A 16,927-nucleotide genomic window follows, 5' to 3' on the forward strand; every position below is an offset into this window, starting at 1 on the left:
AGGTGACCAAGAGTGCAACCTGCTTCATTTATTCCAGATCAAACTCAAACACTCACAATGTAAGGAATATCGCATGCTTCCTCACGGAACTGCGACATACTTTTCAAGAGGATTAGCTTATAAGAGTCAGATAATCCCCCAGGGTTGAATAAATAGATCTCATAGAAATTCCTGGGGCACCCTCTACATAAGGCCTTTCACTAAAATTAAATTAGCAACAAAATGAGCTTTTCTTGGGGTAAATTAAAGTGGGTTTTCTTTTACAAGCTGTTTTAAACTATTATAATCTGGGAGGTCGGGTCCTCCCTTAAATACACATGGTATTTTTAAATGTCTCATTTGGAGCCCTGTGTCCCCAAGCCCAGGGAAGTGGAAAGGAAAAGGAAGCTGGAACTCCAAAGGGGCCCTACTCAGGTTTGCAAAGAGAGGCAGACTGGGGACATATAGGAAAGAACCTGAGACTTCCAGGGATTTAGGAAAACTACATGTTTCCATTGGTGTCTGTGACAATGCGGAAAACACAAAGAAGGCATGATGAATAAAATATGGCTATCTGTTGGCTGTCTCCTGGGCCCCCAACACACTGAGACAGAGACTTTGATTATGTCACAGTCCAGCGGTGTTTGTCAATTGCTGCCCCAGGGGCAGGGCCCTAACCCGGGGCATATCCACAGACCGCACACGACACTACGGCTCGCTTCTTTCCTACAAAAATGGTCCTGGTGAGGCTAGCTGAGCGCCTTCCTCTAGGGTGCGTTGCTCTCTGCTCCCGACTGAATCACGCACTGTGCAAATATTTTACTTTCATGCATCATCTGTAGCAAGTGTAATACTGAGATTTAAAGGTAAATATCCAGAGAAATTGCCGCAGAATTATCAGCCCGACATTCCTGTCGTGGCAAATCAAATCCCGCTGTGCACAGCCAAAAGCAAACAGCGGTTTTAGTCAACACCCTTCTGGCGGGCTCCTTCAGACTGTATAAACGAGGCTGTGATGTTGGTCAACAAACAATTAAATAAACACATATTTTGTAGGGGTTTATCTCCGTTAAGGAGCTGCGCTCTATTTCAGCATTCTCTGTATTCTTTTCACTAGAAGGAATCAGAACGAAATTGGGGAGAATTAATGCACTCGGTAGGATTTAGAGAAGAGTAAACTTGACTTGGAACGTTAGAGCACACGTGGCCCCTGGAAGAATCTGGTTTGGTGTGGCAAGCCCCTTTCGATGGCTTCACCGAAGTGCTCAGGCCTAACATTGTCTCTCTTCTCTGATAACGAGCAGCAGATGAAACGTGGTGCCCGACATGAAGGTGAAAATCCAGACAGAAAGCCGTTCATTTGTTTCTTCCGTCCGCCAGTCAATCATCGGAGGTCATCCCTGTGCCAAGTTCCGTGCTGGGATTGGGAGGCACAGAACAGCCTCACCCCACCCAGTTACTTATCCAAGTACTGGGACAAATGACACACAGGAATCTAGGAATAGGAAATAAACAGCAAAAGGATTCTGCGAGGAGAAAGTCTCCCGAGTGAAGCAAGAGAAAAGCCAGGGTGAGATATTGAGGGCGTAGCTGGGCTGGGGGGTCCCCAGCATGGGTTAGAGGTTTCTGTATTTGAAATGCCCGTAAGCACAGAGGTGAGCGTCTCTTACTCCCAAGGGACCACAGAGGTGAATGGCGGAGGGGCTGTAAGTAGCGGGGTGGGGAGGGGGCACCCAGTGGAGGCGGTCAGTGACCAAACTCAACAATGGAGTTAGCAGCTTTATCATACATGCCCGACCCGGTGCAGTCCATGACGTCCTGTCTGACCGGTGTAGGCCTACATCACAGGCTTTCTACTGATTCCCTGGCAAAAACACTGGAGGTCCATGAGCTGAGGATGAGGGCAGGCTGGCTACCCAGAGAGAAGTCAGTTTGCGGTCACCCTGGTCTGAACAGGAACTGGGCCACAGGAACATCACATCTGCTCTGGGTCTGGCATAGCTTATTCAAGGTCACGTAGATGATGGGGACAGAGTAGAATTTGATCCTTGCTTTGTGTGTCTGTGCAATCCTTTTCTATGTATATCTGAGGTGAGGGGAGGGAGGGATACAGTTGCCTATAATTTAATCCAATTCAGTTCTGTTCAATGCCTTCAATTCCTTATGGGGTGACTGAGGACCTAACTGATTCCTAGCGGAATGGAGGATGCAGAGATGATTAAGGTAAAGCCTCTGGCACCCAGCGGACTGAAGAAGACACTTACCAATAGGAAATTATGTAAAAAGCACAGGAGGTTTGGTGCGAGACTGCCTCCCAGGGTGGAAAGGGAAATACCCCACACTAGTTTCTCTTGAAACTAGGCTGAGACATGTTGACCTAGACCCCATCTTGGTCCTTGAACTCTTGACTCAATCAGGGACCACAGAAAATTCTCTCCAGTGAAGGGGGAAGCAGCCATCTTGGTCCTTGAACTCTTGATTCAATCAGGGACCACAGAAAATTCTCTCCAGTGAAGGGGGAAGCAGAGGCATGATGCAGGTCCCCACTGGGGTGTTGACTATGCTCATAAGGCAGCAATCAGCACTAGGGGACAATGTCAAGTCTCCTAAACAAAGCAGTGCTCTGGCTTGAAATTAGGCAATGTTTCTGACTGGTGATAGTATATCCCAGTGAGTCAGAGTACTGCCCACAATCCTTTTTTATAAAAATCAAAAGTGATTATTTCTCTTTTTAATGTCAACTTTGTTGATTATAATTGAAAGACAATACACCCACATATTTAAAATGTATGACTTGATAGCTGGACATATATGCACAACTGTGAAGCCAACACCATGATTAAAATGAAGAAAGACCTCCCCAAAAGTTTCTTTATAACACTTTGTCGTCTGCCCACCCTGAACTCTCCCACCTCAACTGATCTCCTTTCTGACACTATGGATTAGGTTGCATTTACTTAAACTTCATACAAATTTAATTATAATATTTCACTTTATTTGTCTGGTTCTTTCACTCACCATATTTTGAGATTCATCCATAGAGTTGAGTGTATCAGTGAGTTGAGTGTTCATTCCTTTTTATTGCTGAATAGGATTCCTTTACATGGATCATGGCCCCCAGTTTGTTTACCCCTTCATCTGTTGGTAGACATTTGGTTTTGTTCTAGTTTGGGGCTATTATAAATTATGCTTCTGTGAATATTCATGTATTCTTTCTTTCTTTCTTTCTTTCTTTCTTTCTTTCTTTCTTTCTTTCTTTCTTTCTTCCTTTCTTTCTTTCTTAAGATTTTATTGATTTATTTGACAGAGAGAGACACAGCAAAAGAGGGAACACAAGCAGGGAGAGTGGGAGAGGGAGAAGTAGGCTTCCTGCAGGGCTGGGAGCCTGATGTGGGACTTGATCCCAGGACCCTGGGATCATGACCTAAGCTGAAGGCAGATGATTAATGACTGAGACACCCAGGTGCCCTGTATTCTTTCTAGGGACATGTCTTCATTACTTTCAAGTAGACATCTAGGAAGGGAATGTCTGGACCATACACTCTGGTGTATGCTTAATGCTTTCAGAAACTGGCAAGATTTTCCATGCCAGTTGTACCATTTTATCTTCCTGCCAGTCATGTGTGGTGTCTGCCTGAGTTTATGTTTCCCTGAGGGCTCTTAATATTGACCATCTTTTCATGTGCCTATTTGTCATCTATATATCTGCTTGGGTAAAATGTCTGTCCACCTTTTTTACCCTTTTTATTGGGTTGTTTACTTTCTCTTTACAGAGTTTGGGGAGTTCTTTATATATCCATTAATTTTCTCTATCATGTTCTTTCTTCTTTTTTTTTTAAAGCTTTATTTATTTATTTTAGAGAGAGAAAGAGCATGGGTAGGGGAGGGGGCAGAGGGAGGAGAGAGAGAGAATCCTCTAGCAGACTCCCTGCTGAGCCTGGAGACTTACACAGGGCTCCATCCTAGGACCCTGAGATCATGACCTGAGCAAAAATGAAGAGTTAGCCACTTAAATGCCAGAGCCATTCAGGCACTCCTATCCTGTTCTATTTTTTGCTACCTTGATTTCGTTCTGATCTTAATTTTTTTTCTTCTTTTTAAATTTTAAATTCAATTAGTTAATATATAGTACAGACTTAGAATTTCTTTTCTATTGTGGGTTTAATTTACTCTTCCTTTTCTAGTTTCTTAAGACAGAAAGTGAGGTCATTGATTTGAGACTTTTCTTCATTCCTAATATAAATATTTCTACTATGAATTTCCCTCTAAATGCTGCTTTGGTTTTTCCCTCCACTTACAGAGTCCCTGGGCTCTGCCTTTTTTCATCCTTTCTGCACTGAGACTTAGAACTCTCTCAAAGCAGCAACCTGGGGCAACATAGGGCTCATCTTATTTGCTTCATGTCTCCCAAGGATCACTGTCTGTCTGTACAGGATCTTGAAAATTGATTTTACATGTATCATCATCTGTTTTTAGTTCCTTCAAGAGAGAAGATAAATCTGATCTATGTTCTTCTATCATATTCAGAAGTAGAAGTCCTTATGTTTGATTTTTAATTTGTAGGTTTGTTTTAACATAAATGCTTTTTATTTAGTTAAATATATTGATCTATTTATTTACATTTTCCCCATCTCTTTAGTTGTCAAGAGCTCTACCCTCCTCCAGAAGGCTGAGTCATGTACATTTACTTTTTTCCTGATTTTTCTTCATTCACGATTCATCTAGTTACAATGTGAGATGTTCATTAGTTACAATATGAGATGATGTTCTATATTATTTCCTGTGGGCCTTCCTCCTCTTCCAAATAGCCATCTCACTGTCTTAATATCATTTGTTATAATGCTTCCCTCTTTCAGTAGCTCAAGATATATTCTTTGTCATTATATTACACTTTTGTAGAGAATACAATCCATTTGGGGGAATATTCATTATGTTACACTGATCTTTCTTCTCCTCTATCCTTTTCTATCTTTTTTCTTTATATCTCTCTCTTTTTAATAACAGTGTACTTTAAAAATCATTGTTTTACAATATTTTTAAATATTGTTTTACAGTATTGTTTTTATGTGACTCAGTCAGTGGTGTGCTAGAGCTGGGTTTTACCAGCTCACTAAAAAGCCAATTTTGTGCATCTTTTTCCAACACCATGTCCAATGACTTCATGTTGGTAGCTTGAAATTGACCTATGATGTGAGTACTTACACCAGAGAAATTGACAACACCGCATTTCACTGTTCCCTCCCTCTCTCTTTCTCTTTTCCTCTGAAAGCCTATTTACCATTAGGACTAGTTCTTCCTCACAAATCTTTCTTTTCTTTATTTTTTAAGTAATTTTTAAAAAAGATTTTATTTATTTATTTTATAGGCAGAGATCACAAGTAGGCAGAGAGGCAGGCAGAGAGAGAGGAGGAAGCAGGCTTCCCACTGAGCAAAGAGCCCAATGTGGGGCTTGATCCCAGAACCCTGGGATCATGACCCGAGTCAAAGGCAGCGGCTTTAACCCACTGAGCCACCCAGGCGCCCCTCACAAATCTTTTCTTAAATAATTGTTTGCTATTCACAAGTATTGTAACACATAAACCTTTGAGCACTTTTATTTATGATTTTTATTGCCATCATATTCCAGTTCATTTACTTTGGAAACAATTGTTGTCTTCCAACTTAAAACATTCACTCTTTTAATTCTGATTAAAAAAAATCCATAACTCTATTTTTTTCTTAAACAAATCTCTTCCAAAATGATCAGTAGTTTTCTTTGTGGGGGTCATATAAGTTTCCTACACCACACAACTAGCAGCATTCTAGACTAAGATCATGATCATGTTGTGAAATTCTTGACCTGAGAGAATTAAGAATGAGAAGAAACATACGGAGGTGTTCCTGAGAAAGTTGAGTTTCACTCACCTAGTGCTAACCACATTCTGCCTCATCTGACTCCAGAGAAGAAAAAGAGGTACAATGTTTGGGATGGTCATTTCCAAAAAGCAGACCAAGTTACAGAAAATGGGTCATATCAGACAAAGCCAAAGGGTCTGGAAGATTTATTCTAGAGAAGAAAAGGCTGATGTATAATTTGATAAAGAATACAAAGATTCCTTCAAAAAATATGCCAGGAGTTCATCCAAGAATGAACATTCACTGGAAACGGTGAAGAGGAAGTTCATACAATAGTCAGAGTGGGATGAATGGAACTTTCAGGTTCCTTTACCTCTGATAGGCTAAGATTTAAATTCTCTCTGCCTACAGTGAACAAACAAACAAACAAAAAAAGCTGACTTACATCAAAGCAGAAGTTTCCATTCAATGTGGAGAGAATTCCAATTCTATTAATGCAAACAAATAGACAAACAACAAGAACAACAGAATAAACACTAGAAGGGGCTTGAAAAAGGCTAGGTGTTCTCTAACTCTGAGTATTTAGCAGCACTCCTAGATGACTTAGACTGGTGGTCACACACTGGGGAAGTGATGATCTCAATACAGCAACAGGGACATCTTTAAAATTTTTAAAAATTAATTAATTTATTTGAGAGACAGAGAGTAGGAGTGGGAGGGGCATAGGGTGAGGGAGAAAGATCTGAAGCAGACTGTGTGCTGAGCATGGAGCCTGACATGGGGCTCAATCTCATGACCCTGTGATCACGACCTAAGCTGAAACCAAGAGTCAGATATTCCACTGACTGTATCACCCAGGCACCCAGGGACATTTTGCTCATCTAACAAGGTAGCATTAAAAACCAAAATCACACCAGTAGTTCTCGGGTGAAAGATACATTCCCCCATTTGCCATGGTTCATTTACTCTCTCCTATCCCATGTCTTTCTACTGGAAGTCTGCTCTAGTCATTTCTATTACCTGCATGACTTTGAAGGTAGACACATCTGAAACTGCTGACCTACACATTCAGTGCTCTGAAGGTGAAGTATTAAAGCTTAATTCTGATCTTATAATTATAAAAATCTGAACACAGGACTTTAAGTTGGAAATTATTATCCGTATCTTTGATTTAATCTTTTTATTTTGCCTGTAGCTTACTAACATCATTCACGTTCATCAGCCATGATTTAAAACTAGCATTTAGGATTAGGTAGTGTTTTCTGCTCCCAGTTGAAAGTGGTAATATTTCCACTTTTATTTATTTATTTATTTATTTGTTTGTTTGACATTCCCACTTTTAAAGATGAGTTTGCTAAGCTATCTTCTTGGTTGATCATGACATTAAATATTGAACAATGAGGCCCAAAGATCAGTGATTAATAAAGAAATATGAAATCCTATACTCTTAAAGTACGTTTGTAGAGAAAGAAACAATCTTTGTTGTTGGCGTTTGGAGCTGTCCTGGAGCCATTGTGACAACCACATGGAGAAATGGATAAGGAACAGTTCTAAAAGTTCATCCGCTGTGAAGCAGAAAGTGGCCTTATAGAAATAAAGCCTAATCATTTAGGCAAATCACAGTCATTAAACTTCTCCTCGTGGTTCACGACCTTTTGAATCAAAGAGTAATGCATATATATAAAAATAACAAAACCGAGAACACGGACGCCTGGGAGCCCTCTGCCAATGATTCAACCCATTTGGTAGGTTTGTTCCTGCTCTAGCCCTTCTCTTCGTAGCTTCAACTTGGCAGGAGAAAACAAGGAGAGAAAAGGCCTAATGGAGAGCAAATGTCGCACCCTCAACATGGCTTTAATATTTAATATATTAGAAACAATATAAATTTAAGTTAAAGAAACTGTTTTTTTTTTCTTTATATGGAGCAGCAGAATTCCAACACACAGTGTTTTGAAAACCAGAGCCTCCTGAATAAGAGTTTAAAGTTATTTCTTAGGACACATTTAAGGAGTTTTGGATAGGGTCATATTTTGAACATATGTATAAAACAGCATTCCATAATTGATTTATTAACATATGAGGTCATGTTTATGATTTCTTTCTGAAATATTTAAAAGCAAACTATAACTGCATAATCCTATAAAATCTATTCATCACAAACCTGCTTCAAAAGTTCATAAAAAGCACAAAAAGAGCCAGCATATTGTATTTAGTTACGGTTGAAGTTTGTACTCCAAAGGATAAATGAATACGATTTGTATTTGCTATGGATCAGGCTGTGTTTTATTCACATTGTATTACATCTCAGGAGAGAGTTTGCTAAATAAGTCCAAATGGCAGAGATTCAGAAATGCAGAAAAATGCAAACATCACATTTTTTTTTCCATGATGGACAAGACAGGAATGATTAAGAAATCCTTTAGAAAATATTACGTTTTCAAATGTTTTCAAAAGGCCCCAAAATTCCTGAAAGCTAAATCCCTGCCCATCCCATTCATCTTTAACTACCCTGTCATTGCATGGAATCTTTCAAAATCTAATGTGCATACTTTGCTCTGCTAAAGCCCTTTTAATTTAGGTTTCATGGGTCCTTTATATTCAGATACATTACTTGTCATCATCCCCTGCTGATCTCAATGCTCACCAGAGAAAACCAAGACCCTATGTTGGTTCAAAAATAAAAATAAAATAAAAAGGTCAGCAAGTCCTTTGTGGTGCAATATCTGTGTTGCCAGAGAGCCCCTTCTTTCTACAAAATTACTCCCCCCCAAAAGTGTGTGTTAATGCCTTATTTCTTTCATCGAAGGTGCCTGGAAGAGGTGACTTACTGAACTAAATCGCCTCTAAGTTGTAAACGACTGCTATTAGATCTCTTTCGGAGAATAATTTTTCCTAGAGGCGGGGGAAAAGATCTGGAACTTACAGGAGTCTTCAGAAGGGGAAAGAAAAACTTTGTGGGGAATGGGCAAAGGGAAAGAAAAGAGAGTCAAGGGGTATCAAAGACAAATAACCTGGGGCACCTGGGTGGCTCAGTGGGTTAAAGCCTCTGCCTTTGGCTCAGGTCATGATCCCAGGGTCCTGGGATTGAACCCCGCATCTGGCTCTCTGCTCAGCGTGGAGCCTGCTTCCTCCCTCTCTCTATCTCTCTCTCTGCCTCTCTGCCTACTTGTGATCTCTGTCTGTCCAATAAATAAATAAAATCTTAAAGAAAAAAAGACAAATAACCTGCTTCAGAGTCCTCCAAAGAGACGAAGTAAAGAAAGTGGCATTGTCTCCACACTACTAAGTTCAAGGGCGGTGGTTTTACACATATAGACCATTTAACCCGATTATAATCTGGAGAGGCTTTTTAAATTTATTTTTAATGGACAGGAGAACGAATTTTATGAATAAAATCACAACTTTATTCATAATATTTTTTACCTCATGCAGAAATGAAAAATTCTTTCTTAATGAAATTCACATAATGACACCATTGAGGGTCTTTTGGAAGAATTTAGAAGCAGTGATGCTCCAGAGGCAATGAGCTCTGTCCGTGCCCGGATCTTGGTTTCTAAATACCCAAATCTCGATTAAGAGAAGCCAGGATTCTACAGAGAAGCTTTCAGGGGAAAGAGAAGTACAGGGTGATCCCAGAATATCTTGAACCAGGAAGCAAGAAAGTACTCAAAGATGGATGGGGCCTTGTCAGAAAGATACAGGAGCCAGCTGAAGTGGTTCCCTTTGCCAAATTTAGGACAATTCGAGCTGCAAAAAGTTATGGATCAAAGCACAAAGAATCCAGAACTCCATAGCGATACTCAAAACAAAAAGAAAAACAAAAACCTTTGGGTGCTAGGGGAAGAGGGAGAAGGAAAGGATTTTCTTTACCAAAGAATGCCAACTAATGAATGTAGAAGGAATGACAGAGATAGTATCTATAGTTTGTCTGCATGGCTTTAATTTAATTTCCTCTAATCACCAAAGTAATTACATATTTTTTAAACAAAAAATAAATTTATCTATATATCTACCCATTTAGCTATGCGTATATATTTGGATTTTATCTTTAGGTTCCCCTGCTGAATTAAGCTAAAAAAACTATCATCATAAACTTATTTTTATATATTTTATTTCTATGTCTGCCTTGATTTCATTGTCTAGGTATAAGAAATTGAATTTAATCATATTTTAATTGTCAGTTTTAAGTATTTCTTTGTTCTGCTATAAATGGACATCTTTCTCTGTAACTCTATATATCTCAACCATTATTTCCAAATAAACTTAGGAAAACTAAGAACCAATACTTCCTTCCAGCAGTGGGCTTGCATGACTTTGTGACTTATGAATAACAACAGTCAGGCTGATTTCCATTTGCTAGGCACCTGTGTTCTGCCCTGCAGTTTACAGATTTCTCTCTTAGAGTCCCACCAACGATCTTGCAAGTTTGGCCATCTTTCCCCTACTAACAAGTGAGACCCAGTTGTGCAGAGTCACAAAACAAGGAACAAAGCGTGCTGGCATTGGAAATCCTTTCTTTTCCCACTTGGCTGAGCTACCTCTATGTGCTGAAAACAGGTTCTCATTTCCTGTGACTTTGTGTGTCTTCATAGCTAATTTTTTGCAAACTATAACCTGCTTTTTACTCAGGAGAGGCAATAATCATTCCATTTTCTTCAATATCCAGTTTGGACCCATTCCCCAGAAGGCTAGCTGAGCCTAAAATGTCCCACCCCCCACACTTCGCATGGGAGTGTGTGAACAGGACACACACACACACACACACACACACACACACACACAGCTGATTCTCTGAGGCTAATCCAAAATCACGATTCTCCTCTTTTCCTATTTTTTATCTCCCTTTCTCCACAGGGGGGACCCTGGTTCCCAACACAATCAGTATATTTACGTATTTTCTCAGTCTTACAAGATGCTCTCTACCAGTACCACTATCAACAACTAATCTACTGAGTCAAATTGATTTCTTTATATCTTCAGACTTTATACCATGGACCATGTATAGTCAGGAGTATGCTCAAAACTTATTTAGATTCTTTTCTTCTTACTGTGTGATTATGTTATCAATTTCATACACAGTTAGATAGGTTTATTTCCATTTGTATACAAATTTAGGATCGTCTCCATCATTTCTGATTTGACTCTATGTGTGAATATAAACATGATTCAAAAGTCAAAACTATATACTCATAAAAATCTTATTTCCTCTTTATCTCTTCAACTGTGTTCCCACCCTCCTTATGAATAACCAATTTAACTCATTTCTTGGCTTATGCTTCCTGTATTTCTTTTGGGGGAAAATCTTACTTTTCCTTCTGTCTTATGCACAAGTAGAACACTATATACATTATATATAAATATATACATACATATATATGTATATCTTCATCTTGATTTTTTATCTCACTTAACAATATATCCTGAGAATTATTATCAGTTCATATAAATCTTCTTCATCCCTTTTTAAAAAATATCTGCATATTACTTCCCTGTGAGTCTGTGTCATTGTTGATTCAGCCATTCTCTTAAGTATTGGCATTGAGACTCCTTTCAATAATTTGCTATTATAAATCACAACTTCAAGGAGTAATTTTCTGCATAATTTTTTGTATTCCTAGGGGTATATCTTCAGAGTAAGTTCCTAGAAGTTGGATTTCTAGGCCCTAGGTAGATGCATGCACAATTAGATGTGGCCTCCTAGCCATGTGTGAGGATCCATTTCCTCAAAGTCTCATCCAGAAGATGTTATCAAATTTTTGAGATTTTGCCTATCCGATTCAGGAGAAATTATATCTCTATGCCATTTTAATTTGCATTTTTCCTTATCTTATGTGATGTTACACGTCTCTTGAAAAGGAAGGGTCATTTGTATGCAGTTGACCCTTGAATAGCGTAGGTTTGAACTGTGTGGGTCCATGTGCACACGGCTTTTTTCCCTCCTGTATACAGCACAGCACTGCAAATGGATTTTCTCCTTATTATATTCTTAATATCATTTTCTCTTCTATAGCTTATTTTATTATGGGAATACAGTACAGAGTACATATACAAAACATACATATACAAAATATGTTAAGGGATGGCTTATGTTATTGGTAAGTCTTTTTGCCAGCAGTAGGCTATTCATAGTGAAGATTTTGGAGAGTGCAAAGTTATACATGAATTTTTTACTGTGCATGGAGTTGGTGCCCCTAACCCCCATGTTACTCAAAGTTCAATTGTGTATACATTTGTATATACTATGTGTGTGCGTGTGTGTGTTTATTTGTATACTTTTTGTGAATTTTCTGTTTTCCTCTTTTGCCCATTTTTCTGTCGTTTTTTCTTTTTTTCCTATATTCTTAAGAGTCTTTTATAAATAAGAGGTAATAAACCTCTGTCTGTGATTTTTGTGGCAACTACAGTATTTTATTCCAGTTTAACATTTGTGTTTTGACTTATGATCTTTTTCACACACAAAACAAAGTTTTAACTCAATGTTTTCTTTGTTACATCTGGATCTGGAGTTGTCGTTGGAAAACCTTTCCCACGTCCATGTCCCATAATGAAACTCACCTGTGTTTTATCCCAGTCCATGTATGGTTTTGTGTTTTACATGTCAATTTCTCACCCATTTGGGGTTTCTTTTTGTGTATGGTGTGAGGGAAAAGAAGATTTTTAAATAATTTGAAGGTTGACATTTGCCTGACATGTGTTGTTTGTTTGTTTTTAGGAACTTGCTAGAATGTCCAGCTTATAAAATTTAAGTGCCATGAGGATAGGGGGCACTGAAGTGACAACATTAGTCTGAGGACTGTCATGTGTGGGAGATGTTCTGTTTCTCTGAAGGCGCTCGTTGGTCCCAGAGTGTCACCATTCAGAAGGCTCAGTCTTTATCAGCACTGGTGCTACAGCGGTGAGTGAGGGCTGGGTTGAATCGCTGTGGAACAGGCAGGCAAGCTTCCCTCTGCCAGAGGGGAAGAAGACAGTGACAGAGAAGACAGAGAAGGAGGGAAGTCTGGGTAAATCAGTGATGAGTTCAAAGGCAGGGGAGTTAGCCCCAGCTGAACTGTGGAGGCTGATACAGAGGGGCCTCAGTGGTGGCGTGGCTGGTTCCTCAAAGGGTTAAAATAGTAAAGATCGGAATTAGGCAGAAGAGGTGGATCCTGGGTTGACTGTGAAGCCAGCCAGGAAGATGGTGGAACCGGCAGCCATGGTGCGCCTCTGCCAAGACAGGTCTTGTTAGTCCAAGTTCTGGGCGCTGGATCTTAGGGGTTGGATTTTACCCAGCATTTAAAGTGATCTGTGTTCTCCAAACTTGGGGGTGGGAAGAGAGAGAAACGTCAGCCAGCTGAGGGAGTTTTATGGATAAGTCCCCTGGGCATTCAAAAATGCATCTTGTAGAATGAAACACAACTTATGAGGATTTAGAGAGAGATTTCTGATACAGACCATGAAATCTGGCTCACAGAGACACCCATGAGTCAGGCGTATCGCTCTAAGTAAAAAAGAACTAATTCCATTAAGTGAATTATTGCTGAATATGAGACCAAAAGAAAGTTCGTATTTTATTTTAATTAATATAATTGCTGATGCTTCCCCCATCCTCTCCTGCCCTTTAAAAAGGATACAAGGAGAACTCAGGACCTGGGCTGGCTTGTGGCCCAGACGGGATCGGGGAGCACTCATCTCACAGTCACAGTCTAAAGGAAAGCCCAACAGAATATTTTTCACTCTACAACGATATTGCTTGTCAATCAAAGCTGGAAGGACCCCATAATAGGGAGGCTGAGCCGCTCATTCCAAATCTAAGGGAGTGGACAGGGAGCCCCTGTTCGGCTCGGGTCGCACCCCGGAAATGGAACCCTAATGAGAGGTACTGATGGAAACAGAATGGAACTGGCTGCTGTTGGGGCGTGGGAGGCAGACAGGCTGGGCAGACCCTGTGAAATGGCTTCCAGTGCCAGCACGCCTTGTCCCTTGCTTTGCATCTCTGCACACCTCAGCCTCTTGGAGCTTCACACCCCCGTTTGTGTGGGGAGGGGTGGTCAACCTTGCAAGATTGTTGGTGTGACATCTGTAAACTGCAGGACGGAGCACGGAAATCAGTCTGCCTGTTGCTGTTCAGTGAATCACAAAGTCAGGCAAGCCCACTGCTGGAGGGAAGTATTGGCACTGAGTTTTTCTGGAAAATCCATACTAAAGGTTCTAAAACTCTCCATCCTTTGAATCAGCCATTCCACTTCTCTGCATGTAACTGGAAGAAACAGTCAAGATGGACACAGAGAATTATGGATGAGAATGTCCATTTTAGCATAATAAACTATTTTAATTTAGCATAATAAATTGTTTCAACCAATTAGAATATGGTTAAATTAAATCCCTCAAACTTAGACAGTAGAACTCTGAGCAGAAATAAAAATAATTTATGAACCAGTAATTTTAAAACTTCTTTTGCAGGGAAACTAAAAAAATTTTATATGGAATCAAAATACACACACACACACACACAGTTATATATACACAAACATCTATATATACATATGTATGAAGAAGGATATATAGATATAAACATAGATTTATTGTTAAATATATATAATATATATTAAATAAATACATATATATATACACATACACACGTGCTTTGGCAAGTAGAAAAATTATTTAAAATTATGTAGAAAAACTGTAGAGAAATTCATTCTAATGTGTTCATAGCTATATGAGATATTGAAACACTTTCTTACTGTGTCTTTGTCCCACTGGTATTCACTGCAAATATAATTAAAATTATCCTTTGTTGGGACAAAAATGCAAGTTGGGCTTTTTAATAAACATAACAAAATCAATCTTCTTATACAATCCACAATTGGCATTCACAAGGCTAGAACTCTTTCCAACCAACTCTTAGGGCCAGCTCACTGTTGAATGGACAACTCTGTATCACCCATCAAAGGCAAGCCTGAGACTCAGGATGCTGGATGCCCAAGGCATGTTCTTCTCAGTCTCTTATGCTCTAAGCTTAAGGCAAGTCAGAGTTCCAGACTGTGATGTAGACACAACTTTCACCAAACTTTTCTATCATCGGTTGGAATTAGAAGCATCAATATAAACATATCTAGATCTTTCATAAAACTACTTTTTAATGAGATTCATTACCCTACTGTTATTTGATCAGGATGTACATCATAAACTCTAAGATTCAATACCAGAAACTTTGCCCCTCCTAAAGAAGTACAAACTAATTTTTACCAATTAAAGCTATGTGTCTTGATGGATTTTCCTTTTTCACCTTGGCTATCAAGGTGAAAATTCAGTTACAATTCAGTATAATTTTTATAATTATTTTACTTTTTATGTAATTTGTAATCTTATCCTACTTTATTTTAGCTGTCCTGACTATGAATTGTTGTTATTCAAAAACACTGAGATAAAGAAGTGTCATAGACATGCTTAGGCAGAGACTTCCCAGGATAACTCTGCAGTAAAAACCCAGACCAAGTCTGGTCCTCAGCCTGGTTGTCCTAGAAACTGAATGCTTTCTAGAACAGTAAACCAGAGATGATTATTCTCTTACAGAGTATCTCAAGCTGACTACACTCATAAGAAACCAAGAATGCTAAAATGCTAATGACCATGTTAGCTAATAATAGCTAATATTTATTGAACATCTATTTCATGGGATATACTTGCAGACAATCAGAATGGTACTTTATAGAACAATAAACCAGAGTTCATTAGTCTCTTCAAGACTGTCCCAAGTTAACCAACTTCACAAGAGGCCAACACTGATTGCTGATAATGATAATAACAGATGCCCTCTATGTGAAATATTCCTACTAATACCCAACATGATCAGTATTGAAGAATGGTTGAGATCGCGGTATTGCGACTTGAATCTGGGTTCAAGACCCAGCTCTGCTCTTTATTCAGTGTATGACTTTGGGCAATTACTTCATTTTTTGTGCCTGCTTTCTCATCCGTAAGATGGAGATAATTATAGTACCTACTCTAAGGACCACGGGATGATGCTGCATGGGGATTCAGCCCAAGGAAGAGAGGACAGAGCATAGCAGAAGCAATATACAAATGGGAGCCACAATGATGAGTGGGTGTAGAGGTGGTGAGGAGAACTCCCATGGGAAGAGAAGTCTTAATCAAAAAGATAATCCGTGGGCAGGAATGGATTCACGACCAAGGGAGGTAAACTATCTTAACAAAGTGTCCACCAGCTCATGTGGTTTGACCAATGTTGACCTTCCCGGGCCTGAATCTTCAGGTTAGTGCATGAAGCCCACGGATTACATCTGCTGTGGTCCCGTCTGCATCTCTTTTTGGCTGGAAGTTAAACACAGCCACGACCATTGCAGCCTTCAAGGGACTGCTCACTTGCTTCTCTAGCGTTTAGCTGCCTTTCACCGCCCAGACTTCTGCTTTTTTGGGAAAGTGGCTCAGGCATGTTGCCTTCATAATTTTTCCCTGGTCATGTTCACAGACGAGATTGCTGTCACATCTCAAACGTGCATGCCATTTTTTAAAGGGAGCTCATTTAAAAAATTGTGTTGAATCCATTTTGTGTTAATAGATAAACTTTCTTGTCTAGTTCTTAAGACTGCTTTAGCCCTGTGTGCTGTGCACCTAGGTGTCTGTGTCCTTTTTGGTTCTTTTCTTTTCTTTTTCCCTTTTTCTCTTTTTCTTTTCCTTTCTCTTTTCTTTCTCTTTCCTTTTCCTTCCTTCCTTCCTTCCTCCTTTTTTTTTTTTTTTTTAAACTGTAGATTTCTCCACGTTCTTTCTTTTTACCTTTGAAATGAGGTGCGGGTCATTATGTTTGGAATCTCCATCAATGGTATTTGCAAACACATTATTTCAAAAACTTTAAAATCACTAACACATTGGCCAAGGGAAAAAGAATAATTTTCTGACCTTTGAAACCTACACACCTATCAGGATGGTGGGAAAAAGCAGGGGAAGCAACAGCCGGTTTAAAAGCAGTCATGGCAGTGACACCATCAACAGCAACAGTGTGTGGTTTTCCTTTGCAGATCCAAGAGGAAGAGCCAAACTCGAGGAAACCAGAGCTGTGTGCCTTGGTACGGAAATAAGTCATAGATTATATTCTTCTTCGAGTGAAATACTA

The sequence above is a fragment of the Mustela lutreola genome, chromosome 4, assembly GCF_030435805.1.
Source record: "Mustela lutreola isolate mMusLut2 chromosome 4, mMusLut2.pri, whole genome shotgun sequence".
Classification (NCBI taxonomy): domain Eukaryota; kingdom Metazoa; phylum Chordata; class Mammalia; order Carnivora; family Mustelidae; genus Mustela; species Mustela lutreola.